Raw genomic sequence first — 12,383 nt, 5'->3', positions numbered from 1 at the left:
ACAGGCTCCGAGAATGACAGAATGCCTTCCCCCTCCACTCAGGCCTTTCCTTTGCCTGCCCTGGGAAGCCCTGAGTCCTCTGGACTGGCCAGCCTGCTGGCCTTCCTGCTGCCTGTGCGGGGCCTGCTGAGCCCTGGGAGCAGCAGGGGCAGAACAGGGAGGCGCTCAGGGGCTCACAGGCCCACCCAGCAGGGGAGTCAGGCTGCTCTGGGCCTGGAGCTGGGGGAGGCCTTGGGGGGGCTTGGCAGTCAGGGGCTTCCCTGAGAAGTAAAGGCCTAGCCTGGCAGGGAGGGTGCCACCCCGCCCACCCGTGGTCTCTGCCCCTATGGCAGCAACATCAGTCCTTATCAACCAGGACGGCTGCTGGGTGCAGGTGGAGTTCAAGGTCCCTCAAGGGACGTACCAGCCAGGCTTTCCAAAGGCACCGGGAAGGGGGGCACCCTCCCCAGGTCAGGCTCACCCAGGGCCCTGAATGGGGCTGGGGCAGGGCACACACAGAGGAGAGTTTCTGCTGGTATGGACATAGCTTTCCTGCCTGTGTCCCCCAATCCCTGAGGTCAGGCACTCGGATCTGGCACTGCTGTGGCTGTGGTGTAGGCCGGCAGCTGCAGCTCCAATTCGACCCGTAGCCTGGGAACTTCCATATGCTGCAGGTGCGGCCCTAAAATAGCAAAAATAAGAAAAAAAGGTTTTTTGTTTGTTTGTTTTTTCAGAGAAAGTAGAGGTGGTCCTTGGGGTGGTGGAATGTCCTGAGCTTGACTGGATCAGCGCCCCCTGCTCCGATCCCCGGACCGCAGGCGTTAAGGTGGGAACACTAGGCGGTGGCCCCTGGGATCCTTCTGCGCTATTTCTGACAAGTCCCTGTGAATTATCTCCAAACAAAACATGCAACTGCAAGAATAAAGAGAAAAGAGAAGCACTCCGAGTTGAAGTTGCATGAAGAGTTGGCCAACAGGAGCTGGAGCTCACGCTGGGGCTCCTGCACCTACAGAGGTGACACCCGGGGGTTTCACCAGCCTCCGTCCTCAGCCGGAAACAGGAAATGCTGCCTGGAGGCGGCGATGTGCGGAGGGCTGAGAGTCGGAGGGCTGGGAGTTGGAGGGCTGGAGCTCCCTTCCTGTCCACCTTCAAGGACGATAGTTTCTCTTTTTAAAAAACATGTGGGCGATCCTGTTGTGGCTCAGCAGAAACGAATCTGACAGGCATCCGTGAGCACGCAGGTTCGATCCCTGGCGTCGCTCAGTGGGTTATGGATCCAGTGTTGCCGTAAGCTGTGGTGTAGGTTGCAGACGAGGCTTGGATCCTGCATTGTGCTGTGGCTGTGGTGTAGACTGGCAGCTGCAGCTCTGATTCGACCCCTAGCCTGGGAACTTCCATATTTCACGGGTGCAGCCCTAAAAAGACCAAAAAAAAAAAAAGTGAACCATATCATATTTTCCGCCTGAATTTTTTTTTTTTTTTTGGTCTTTTTGCCTTTTCTAGGGCCGCTCCTGTGGCATATGGAGGCTCCCAGGCTAAGGGTCTAATCAGAGCTGTAGCCGCCAGCTTACACCAGAGCCTCAGCAACACGGGATCTGAGCCAGGTCTGCAACCTACACCACAGCTCACAGCAATCCCAGATCCTTAACCCACTGAGCAAGGCCAGGGATTGAACCCTCAACCTCATGGTTCCTAGTCGGATTCGTTAACCACTGAGCCACGACAGGAACTTCCTGAATTGTCTTCAGAAAATAAAAAGATCACTCCAGCTGGCCTGCCTCCTTTGTTGAAATATGGGCACAGGATGTAATTTCACAAAGAAAGCCTGGGACAGTGAAGGGAACATTGGTTTGTGGCCACAGCCACTCACCCGTTCTTGCCGGTTCGAGCAGCGTTTATGGGGCAGCCCTGAGTCCCCACCCCGCCTGTGAAATGGCCAGGCTCACCAATGTCCTCCGCAGAAGGACTCAGGCAGCCCTTGGTCGGCCCCCAAATAATCTATCTTGTCCAGGGCACCCCTGCACTGCTGCTGCGGTATCTGACAGGTGACGTATCAGCTCCCTGGATTCGCCCCCGAGCCGTGCTGACCAGCTGTCCACAGGACCCAAAAGCAGAGGCCCTTGTTTAGGGCCCCAGCCCGGCCCTGGACAAAGGCCCTGAGGTAGGCTGGCCGGCGGAAGAGGGGCGTCTGCGCAGGGACCAGGCAGTTGCCTGTGGCAGGGCTAAGGGTCTCTGACAGGGAAGCTGGAAGGCGCTGGGCCAGCCCCAAGGCCTGGCTGGGATGACTGGGTGCAAGGAGCCACAGACAGTACAGCACTTGTAACACACAAAACCCTGGTCCGGGACCCCTCCTTCCACCCCCGGCAACTGCGGCAGGCTGGGCTGCCCAGCCTTGGCCCAGGTGGGCAGGAAAAGGAGAGGAAACCAGTCTACACTTCGCTCAGCCCGGCCCCCTCCTCTGGGTCCAGGAGTTCTTGCAAAGCCCCACCAGGGCCTCCCCAGAACCCTCGTGGGAGGGCTGCACGGGCACGCTGCTCGGATGCAGCGGCGAAGGGGAATTCTTCTGGAAATCACTCTTCAGCTCAGCCTGAAACCCTCACTGGCGGGGAGAGGTTCGGAGGGCTTCACGGAGGCGGCGCGCCTTCCCGGATCCATCCGCGGTGCGGGCAGCGTCAGGAAGGCTGCTCGGCGGGAGGGGAGCGTGCGCGCAGCTGGTGACCTCGCTGCGGGAGCAGGGGCAGTCTGGCCGCCCGACCCTCAAGCTCGGTGACATCCCCCGCCACCACCCGCTCCAGGCTGGGTGCGGTGCTCACCAGGGGTGGTGCCACCTCGTCTCCACTGCGTCCCTTCCCCAGCTAGGACCTGGGCTGGCGCCGCGCAAACTTCTCGAACATAAGGGAGAGCAGAGACAGTGCCCCCCACCCCGAGTGCGCCCTGCGCCCTAATCGGGGGTTCATTTTAATGGTGCTCAAAGGGCCACGCCTACCGCCAGGAGCGAGGAGTCGCGGCGCCAGGCATGGAAGGAAGGCGGGAAGCCGCTGGCGGAGGTGCCTTTATGGGACGGGGTGGGGGCGGTCCCAAGGCTAGGCGCACCGCCCCCACGATGGGTAGCCAATCGGCGGCCAGAGCTGGACAAAGCTGGGGCTGTCAGGCCTATGGGCTGGGAAAATGACGTGCCTCCGCCCCCAGCAGGTGGGCTGTGGGCGGGAGCAATGGGGAACACTTGGGGAGCCAACCGGATGCCCCTGCTCCTGAGTCCAGCCCTCGAGCCCCCACAGAGCGGCCCCAGCGGTCCAGCCAGGGGTCCGGGAGGCAGGGCCGGGAGAAGTGTCCTTCCGTGGGGTCTGAAAACCCAGGGCGGTTCCTTCCCTGACACTAAAGAAAAGCGTCCCTGCTGGCCACCCTCTGGTTACCCTCTGGTCACTCCCTGTCCACCAGGGACACACTCGGTCCCTCCCATGAACCTCTCCAATGTCTCACACCTGACCAGCAGCTCTCTCCACCAGGGGACCTGCTGGACCTGGCCATTCTCATCAGGTGACAAAAGTGGCTGCAGGGGCCACCCAGGATGTGGGAGCAGCATGAAAACACAGCAAGCAACACAGAGGGTCCTTACCAACAGGGCTGAACAGAGGGGTCAGGGCCCCTGGACTCCCGCTTGCTTTAGAGAGGCCGGGCTCCTCCTCCAGGACGCTGCCCTGATGCCTCCAGGCTGGTCCTCATCTGATGTGGTCTGGGCACTTAATTTCTGGGGGCAGGTACCCTGACGTCCCCCCACCCCACCCCACCTCTGCTCCTCCAGGACCTGATTCTGTTGTTGTTTGTTGTTCTGTTTGGTTTTGGTTTTGTATTTTTAGAGCTGCACCCGCAGCATATGGAAATTCCCAGGCTAGGGGTCGAACTGGAGCTGTAGCCACTGGCCTACGCCACAGCCACAGCAACGCCAGATCCAAGCCTCATCTGTGACCTACACCACAGCTCAGCACAACACCAGATCTCTAACCCACTGACCGAGGCCAGGGGTCGAACCTGCGTCCTCATGGAACCAATCCGACTGGTTTCCTCTGAGCCATGGGAACTCCAAGGATCTGGTATTTTTAAACAGCTGAACCCCGGGGGGCTCTTCCTGCATCTCAGATGAAGAAGCTGAGGCCAAGGAGGAGGCCCTGCCAGCCCTCTGCCCCATGTCCCCTCCTGTCATCTGCACTGTGTGGCAGAGCAGGGTCGGGTGGGTGAGAGTTTCCAAAGAGGAGGTAAGACCACACGGCCAGGCTTGCAACGCGGTGGTGGCACAGCGGCCGGCGAGGGATGGTCGGAGAGAGAAGGCCCAGGATGAGTGATGGGGCCCAGGAAGTGTGCCAGCCTCAGGCAAGTGGCGGGGCGGGGCAGGTGGCTGGCCTGGGTGGCCACGCAAAAGCCTGAAGTGCCCAGCCCCGGAGACCTCTTGGGGCCCCTTGGCCAGTGGGAAGGCGCTGCCCCGTGGACGCCGGCGGTGCTGGGGGGTGGCCAGGTAGCCCGGCTGCGCCTCTGCTCACCCCGCCCGCCTGCGGGCCCTGAAAGGCTGGGAGCCTTTTGTGGGAGAGCAGCTGGCGGCCGGCCTTTATGTGGGGCTGTGGGAAAGTCCTGGGCCAGCCTCTCACAGCCTCTCAAAGGCAGGGATTATCTCGGCCTGCGGGGACATCCTCTCAGGAACATCCCTCCCAGCGCGGTGGGGGCAGGGCACCTCCGCAGAAGTCCTGCTGCCAAGCCCTGGCCTCGCAGGCCCCTTGGCCAGGAAGGGCCCCCTGAGTGGACCCCCCGACCCTCACTCCCTGCCTCCAACCATCCAGCTGCCTGGCTCCGAACCGCCCGCCACCCAAGGTGGGGCTTTGGGGGAACCCCACCCACTTAGCCCCTGTGGGGCTCTCCTTTCTGATGGGCCAGGCCCCTGGCCCTTTGGGGGTCACAGCCCCCTCCCACCCTGCTCCCACAGCTGGACTGACTCAGGGCAGGCCCAGGGCTGTGGTCGGGGGCCTGGCTGGGAGGGCGGGGCGTGCACATGTGGCACCTACTGCGTGCGTGCGGGCCGAGCAGGACGCACACTCATTGGACTACCTGAAATCCTGAGAGGCAGGTAGACGAACTCCCGCCCCGCCGAGGAGGGGACAAACCCAGACCCAGTTCCCTGCCACTGTCGCGCCTTCAACCCCTCCCGGGTGCACTGTAGCCCCAGCGCCCAGCCAAAAAGCTTTGCTGTGCCATTAGCTAGCTTCTAGGCAGCCCAGAGGTGGGCAGGGATCGCCCACCCAAGAAACCAGACCAAGTGGGCAGAGACCAAGGCTCTAGATGGCCCTGGCATTAATGCCCATGGCGACTGCGAGCTGCCCGAATATCCTGCCATTATCCACCCCCTCCACCCTCAGCACACGCCCGTGGTACTGTCATTAGCCCCATTTTACAGACGAAGAAACTGAGGTCCACGGAGCCCAGCCACTAAGTGGCGGTGCCTGGACTTGCATCCTGAGCCTGCAGCCCTGTCCCGAGGCCGGGCTGCCCGCAGAGGGTCTCCGGAGACTCATCCAAGCAGCAGCAATCTGAGGATGGGGGCGGGGAGGTGGCCCCGGGTGCCTCTGTCGTGCCCAGCTGTGCCCAGCCAGGGCGTGCAGGGACCGCCCAGGGGCTGTGGGACAGGAAGACAAGGCCAGGCCAGATGTGCGGCCTTCCAGCACGTTGCTGGGAAGCCGCTGCTGCTTCCCCAACCTTCAAAGGCGACCCAGGGCCCCGCCCGCTGGACGACTGCTCCCCAGATGGCCTCTGGGCCCGCAGCTCGAAACACAAAGCCGGGCGGCCCATGTGAATGAGTTTGTCGCCGGGCACGCGCCTTTTGTGCTGAATGAATGCCCTCCATGGGGGGCGGGGTGTGGGAAGCCACCCGGAGCGGGCCTCCCGCCCGATTCCCGCTGGCCTGGGGTGGGCAGGGCGGCGGGCGGGCGGTTACGAGGAACACAGCCCAGGGCCAGGAGCTGGCAGCCGCCGTGGGCAGCCCACACTCTGTGCCCACACTCCTGGGCCTTCCCAAGTGGCATCAGAGCAACAGAGACCCCGGGGTCCTGGCAGGGCCGTCCCATTCCCGTGAGAGCGGGCTCCAGGGTAGGTGGCAGCTGCCCCCTGCTAGACACTTCTGGTTGCAACCAGGAGCCACCTGAGATCCGGAGGGTAGGGCAGGACACTGAAGACGGGTCACTGCCAGACTTGGGGGCAGCCAGGAGGAGCCACCTTCCAGAGCTGTCACCTCTGTCACCTCTATCCAGTGCCTTCAGCCATCACCTTGCTGAGCCTCACCCATGGCCAGGCTCTGGGCACTCTACCTGGCACACAGCAGCCACTTTAAGTGGGTAATTATTGCCCAGCCAGGGGTGGGCAGCCTTGCCATTGCCACCCCCTAAGCCTTCTGCTGGCCAGGATCCCACCCTTGGCTTCATCTGTGAACCCTGCCCCACTGAGTGGACCAAAGGAGACCCCTAGCCCCGCAGCTGGGGGCAGCATCAGGGGTGCTCCCTGCTGGTCACTGAGGGGTCCCACAGTGGGTGGGAAGCCCCTAGCCCCTGCCAGCAGGCCCTGACCACCAGCTATGAGGCGGGGTCTGCAGGAGGCAGGGCCAGCAGGTACCCGAAGAGAATGCTGAAAAGACTTGTCATTTGGAGTCAGGGCAGGGGTCCTATGAGGGGCTGGGGGAGTCCAGGATGAGGGAGAAGGGCCCTCGAGGGCCACGGAGCCCCACATCTGTGATCCATTGGTCCCCTAAGACCTGGCAGCAGAGGGTCCTGGCTGGGATGGTACCTTAAGAGCTGGGGTCCTTCTCTCCTTTTGCCATCAGAGGACTCAGTTGGGGGGGGGGGGTGTCAGTCCAATGAGGCAAAGAGAAAGCACTTCCAACTTGGCACCCCAGAGCTACAGGTCTTCTTCCCACCCGCTCCATCCCCCCTAGCTGATCCACCAGCCGGTGGGCAGTCCTGACCTCAGGGCCCTGTGCCCTCTCCTGCCGTCCCCCAAATCCCTCATCTTCAGCATCCCCCGCCCCCCACCCCGCCAGAAAGCAGGATGCCCCCCACCTGGCTTCATGCGCAAGTCCCCAGGGACCTGACCAGGAGGCAGAGGTGCTCCTTAAAGACCAGCCAGGCCAACCCAACCCTCAGATGGGGAAAATGAGGCCCAGAGCAGGTGGCCTGGTCTCCAGCAGGCCCACAGCTGGACCACTGGTGGATGTGGGGCCCAGCTGAGCACATGTTGTTAAGAGCGAACTTAGCCAGGGAGCGGGAGCAGGGGCGCTCTCAGGACAAGATGGGTCTTCCACAGGTATGCCATCGCACACGTGTTCTTGGGGGCGCCGACCGCCTGGTGGGTGAGAAGAGAAAGATTCCCCCAGGCCCTGGAAGAAGCACAAGCAGGGATCTGGAGGCTGAGTGACCTTGGTGCTTTCTGGGGGAGAGGGACCTGCCCCATCTGCCTGCCCCGGGCTCCAGTCCAGCCACCAACGGGCTGCTTGGTCTGGGACACAAACTTCAGTGGGCTTTGGTTTGCCTGCCTGTGAAGTGGGCATGAAGTAGCCACCTCAGCAAGGCGGCCACTCCTGAGGGGCTCCCACACCAGCCCCTGGGGTGGTAAGGACAGAGGTTAACACGGCCACAGTGAGGGGGCCAGAGTCATCTGTTAGGGTCCAGGCAGCTGCATCTCACCCTTGGCCCTGCCTCGCATCAGGAAAGCAGCAGTCTCGGTGGTAAAGCAACTGCCTGGCTGCATTCCAATGAAAAGTTATTTATGGGAGCTGAAATTTGAATTTCAGCTCATTTTCAGGCGTCTCAAAATATTTTTCTTCTTTGGATGGTTTTTCGGGGATTTAAAAATGGAACAACGTCCTTCTTAGAAGGCACAAAAATGGGGGGCCTGATGCTAACCCGGATCTTAGCACCCTACCTTAACCCGGTGGACCCTCCAAAGCCTAGCAGGTGGGCGCTGGCGTCGCCCTGCCCTCCTTAGATAAGGAAGCGGAGGCGCCGGGGTCAGTGCCCTACCCTAGGTCACCGGGCGAGACACCTGGGAGGGTCTCAGCAGTCCTCCGGCGCCTCCGACCCGCAAGCCTCCCCACGGGCTCCCGCAGCCCGGGCGGGAGCTCCGCAGGCACCGATCCGCGCCCCTCCCGCGGCGGCGCGGGCTGTGGGTCCGCGCTGCCGGGCGGTTCCCACACTGCGGCGGCGGCCACGGAAGCGTGCCTGCCCCCCGCGGCATTAGTGCCGGGGTCTGCGTCTGAATGAATGAGGGCGGCCGCGGGGGGCGAGGGGGGGGCAACTCCCAAAAGACCATCTGGCTCCGCGTTATAATAGAGCAATAAAGGGCTTGTCTGCCTTTCAGAGGTTGGGAACGAGCTGCTCTCTGACACCGCGGGGTTTTTAACCAGCTGGGGACAGCGACCCGGCCCTGCCCCGGCCTCGGGGGGCGGGGGCGGGGCGCGGCCACGTGGGCCGTTGCGGCCCCTAATCCGGAGGCGCCCGTGAGACGTGCGGCCTCCGCGCTTTCCCACCGCCCACCTCTGCGCGTCCCCGCGGCCACCGCCCTGGCCCCGCTGCGCACCTGCGAAACCAAACCCTGGCCCGGGAGGCCGCGGCTGGTCGCACCTGGGGTCTGGCCCAGGAGGTTCCACCATCCGAGGGTAGCCCTCTTTGGACGTGAAGCCTGGTTGGGTCGGGAAATGCCAAGGTCCCCAAGTCTGTCCAGGGCACTGTGCCGGGCTGCCGTCCTGGCGGACCCCCACCCCCCACCCCAGAGTCCCTCATCTACTGACGCTCTGCCCAACCCCACCATCAGGTCCCAGGGGAGCAACTGACCTGGATCAGGTGAGAGGAGGCGGGGGGCTGGGCAGCCACCCCAGGGCAGCTTCTGGGGAAAGGTCCAAGCCCCTGAATCACAGGATCTGATCAAGTCACTGGGTTGGTGACCTGAGCCCCCAGGGGGCAGACCCCAACTGGGCAGGCCTTGGAGATGGACCCTTGCTCTGCCTCCTGGGCCCTTGCACACAACCCTCTCTGGGCCCCCTTCTCCGCCCGGGCCCCCACTGCAGACAGAGAGGTTGCTGCATGGACGGGGACGTGGAGGACCCCGTTCCCTGACAATATGGCCCTGACTCAGTGCACCCCGTGAGAATCACAGGCAACCCCAAGTCGTCAGCCCCAGCAAGCAGGCTCCTTCTGGGCCAGGGGCCCAACAATGCCTCAGCCCCCCTTCAGCCACCCACAGTCCCCTCCAGCAGCCTGGACCTGGTCTCTCCATCAGGTGGTCTTGGCAGGGAGAGTCCACCCTGCACAGGCAAACTGAGGCCCAGAAGGCCAAGGGCAGAGCCCAAAGTCAGCCTGGACGCCCCCTGCACCCAGTCCCCCAACCCTGTGCACTACTGAAATGCCCGTGCAAGACCATCCTCAGGGATGTGTCCACACACATGGGGCACTACAGACCCCAGAACCTGGCAGCCAGCTGTGGAGCCCGGCCGACTAGGGGGAAGGCCATCGTGGTGCCGTCTGGCATCCAGGGGGAGGTGCCACCAGGTGCCCCCAGCAGAGCCCCTGGAAACTGCTCCACCTTGGATGGGGGCTGCGGCGGGACTCTGGGCACCCAGCCTGGAGAACTGTGGGCCTGGGGATCAAGTCAGAGGCTGAGAGTCTGGCCCTCGGGGGCGGGCCTCGGCGGGGGGGTCCATCGGGAGGAACAGCCCCGGGCCAGAGCCAGGGGTGGGTAGAGAGGAGCCGAGCACAAAGACAGAGCTGCCCGACCCTGACCCGGCCCCTCCCGCCGCACCTCCTCTGACCTGTGGGCAGGAGGGGCTGCAGGGCCCCAGCTGCCTGGCTCTCACTGTGGGCTGGGGCCAGTTCCCTCCCCTTCCAAAGCCTCAGTTTCCTCATCTGTGCAATGGACGTGGGAGTTATCATCCCTAAGGCCCTTGGTCACTGTCTGGGGGGAAGACCCTCCCCTGCGCTTGGGTACAGAGGGTGCTCAGGAAGGGCCAGCTCTACCTAGGGCACTGGGGGCAGCCTGGCTGACAGGGTGACTGGTGTCCACCTCGGGCAGATAAGATGCCCAGCCCCGACAGAGGAGACGCAGTCTACAGGTCTGGCTGGAAGAGGCTCCCTGCATGGGGGCTGGTGTGTGTGCCCATGTATGTGTGCCTGCCTGTGCGTGTACACGCCTGTGTGCGGGCACCCCAGGAGGGGTGGCACAGAGCAGTGCTTGGCCTAACTCAGGCACCCCTCCCTTCGGGGCCTCTCATGGCCAGGCAGCGGGGCAGGGCTGCAGAGGACACCAGAGGCGTGTCCACACAGTGACCGGCCAGGGAAAGAGGGCCAAGCTGGGGGCCGGCAGGGGTCGGGGGCGGCAGTGCCAGGCCCTTGATCTCAGGCACAGTGCACAGTCACAGGCGCACATGGGTGGGCACACATACCAGCACCCACGCGGGGAGCCTCTTCTAGCCAGACCTGCAGACTCCCGGCCCCACTGCAGCTCATGCCCAAGTCAGCCCAGCCATTCTCTTTGCCTGGACAAAGCTCCCGGAATCCCTCAGGTGGGACACACCCAGTCTCCCTTCAAGGACCTCCTCGGGCATCGTCTCCTCCAGGAAGCCCTCCTTTGGTTTCCCCGCCCTTCCCTTCATCCCCCAAAATCCAGGGCCCTTCTGAAAAATATTGGCGTCTTGAGTCTTCCCCAAGACACTCCCACACTCCCCTGGCCCCTGCAGGAGCCTCAATGTGCATAAGCCCTTCTAGAAATTTCAGTGGTAGGTGCTCCTTCAAGAAAATCTGGAAAAAAAAAAAAGAAAGAAAAGAAAAAGGAAATCTGAAGAATGAAGACAAAGGAGGAACTCACCCAATTTCCGGCCCCCAAACCTCTGGCATTTAGGAGCTTCCCCTCACCTCTCGCCAGTGTCAGGTGGGCCTTGTGGCCACAAGCTGGTCTGTCTTCAGTGTCACTCCACGGTGGGCGGGACCACACACCCAAAGTAACTCCTACGTGTAAGGATCTCTCCAGCTCCAATTTCAGCTCTTCTCTGGCCACCCATGCCCAGGGCAGGGGCCAGGGCTCAGTCCCCTCTCAGCCCAGCTGTGCCCAGGTGTTTGCTGCCCAGGGAAGGGAAGCCTGCAGGGAGAGGAAGGAAAGAGCTCCGTCTTCTATCCGGTTCTTTGGTTTGGCTCTGGGGGGTGTGGGGAGCTAGGACTGAGGGGGGCTGGGGAGCGGAGGGCTGGGACATCTTCCTGCACACACCCCCCCCATCACCCCCACTGCAGTGCAGCCATGCAGCGGCTGTTTCCACACTTTGGGATCCACGCCTTTGCTTTCAAGGCAACAAGGCAGCCCGCATGCCTGGCAGGCCCCCTGACATCTGCGGGCACCCTCTGTCTGCTGTCCTGGTCACCCGTCTTCTGGAGCTCAGCTCAGGCCAGGGGTCCACGTGGAGGGGAGAGCCCAGCCCGGCTCGGCGCACCCCTTCCCTCCCTCCACCCACCTCCGCAGGTTTGAGTCCCGGCTCCCCCCCCTCCCCCCGCCGTGGCTCCAGCAATCTCTCTATGCCCGTGGGCTCTGGGCAAAGGGGATACCAATGCTGGCTCCAGTCCGCAGGCAGGTCTATGCTGGTGCATATACCGGGGTGCTTAGCCCTGCCTGGTGTGAAATAACGAGAAGTGGTTGAAAACAGTGTCTCATCGTCATCACCCGGTCAGCTGTCCTGAGCACAGGATCCCGGACACGGCTTAACCTCCATGACCCCCAGGTCCCCGCCGCGGAGGGGGTGCCCTCGCCTCACAGGTCCTTCTAAGGAGGTGGATTCCTGCTCCTGCCCAGGGCCTCGTAGAGGCGCAGCAACTGGGACTCTCCCCACTGCCCCTTCAGCCCTGCCAGGCTCCCCACGGAGAGACCAACCCCCTCCTGGCCCCCAGACACAGCAGCCTACAGTCCCAGCCCTCCAGGGCCCCCAGGGGGCTTGCGTGGCAGGGGCCGGACTCCCTTCACACCTGGGATGTGAGCTGGCACCTCCCTGCTGTCCTGGGCGCTTCCTCAGGGGTCTGCAGGGCGGGGTGGGGGCACCATGCTGCGTTTGGAGGGGCCAGGGCCAGGGCCCAGAACAACCCCAGGGGCGCCTGGCTCCGTGCTGTGTGCAGCCTGGTGGCCACCATGGATCATGCCTGTCCCCCCTTTCCCAGGGAAGCCCAGCCTCACTCCTGCCCTCCTCCGCCTGCCTCATCCCCACCTCCCAGCAGGAAACCCTCTAGGGGCCACCTGCTGCTCCTTAGGATCCCACCCTGCGGCAGGCTGGGGCTGGGGTGTCCCCTCAGACCCTGTCCCCTCTGGCACAGGGTCAGCTGAGACGGGGCGAGGGCCTGGCGGGA

Source organism: Phacochoerus africanus, chromosome 8, assembly GCF_016906955.1.
Source record: "Phacochoerus africanus isolate WHEZ1 chromosome 8, ROS_Pafr_v1, whole genome shotgun sequence".
NCBI lineage: Eukaryota > Metazoa > Chordata > Mammalia > Artiodactyla > Suidae > Phacochoerus > Phacochoerus africanus.
This window is presented reverse-complemented; position numbering follows the sequence as displayed.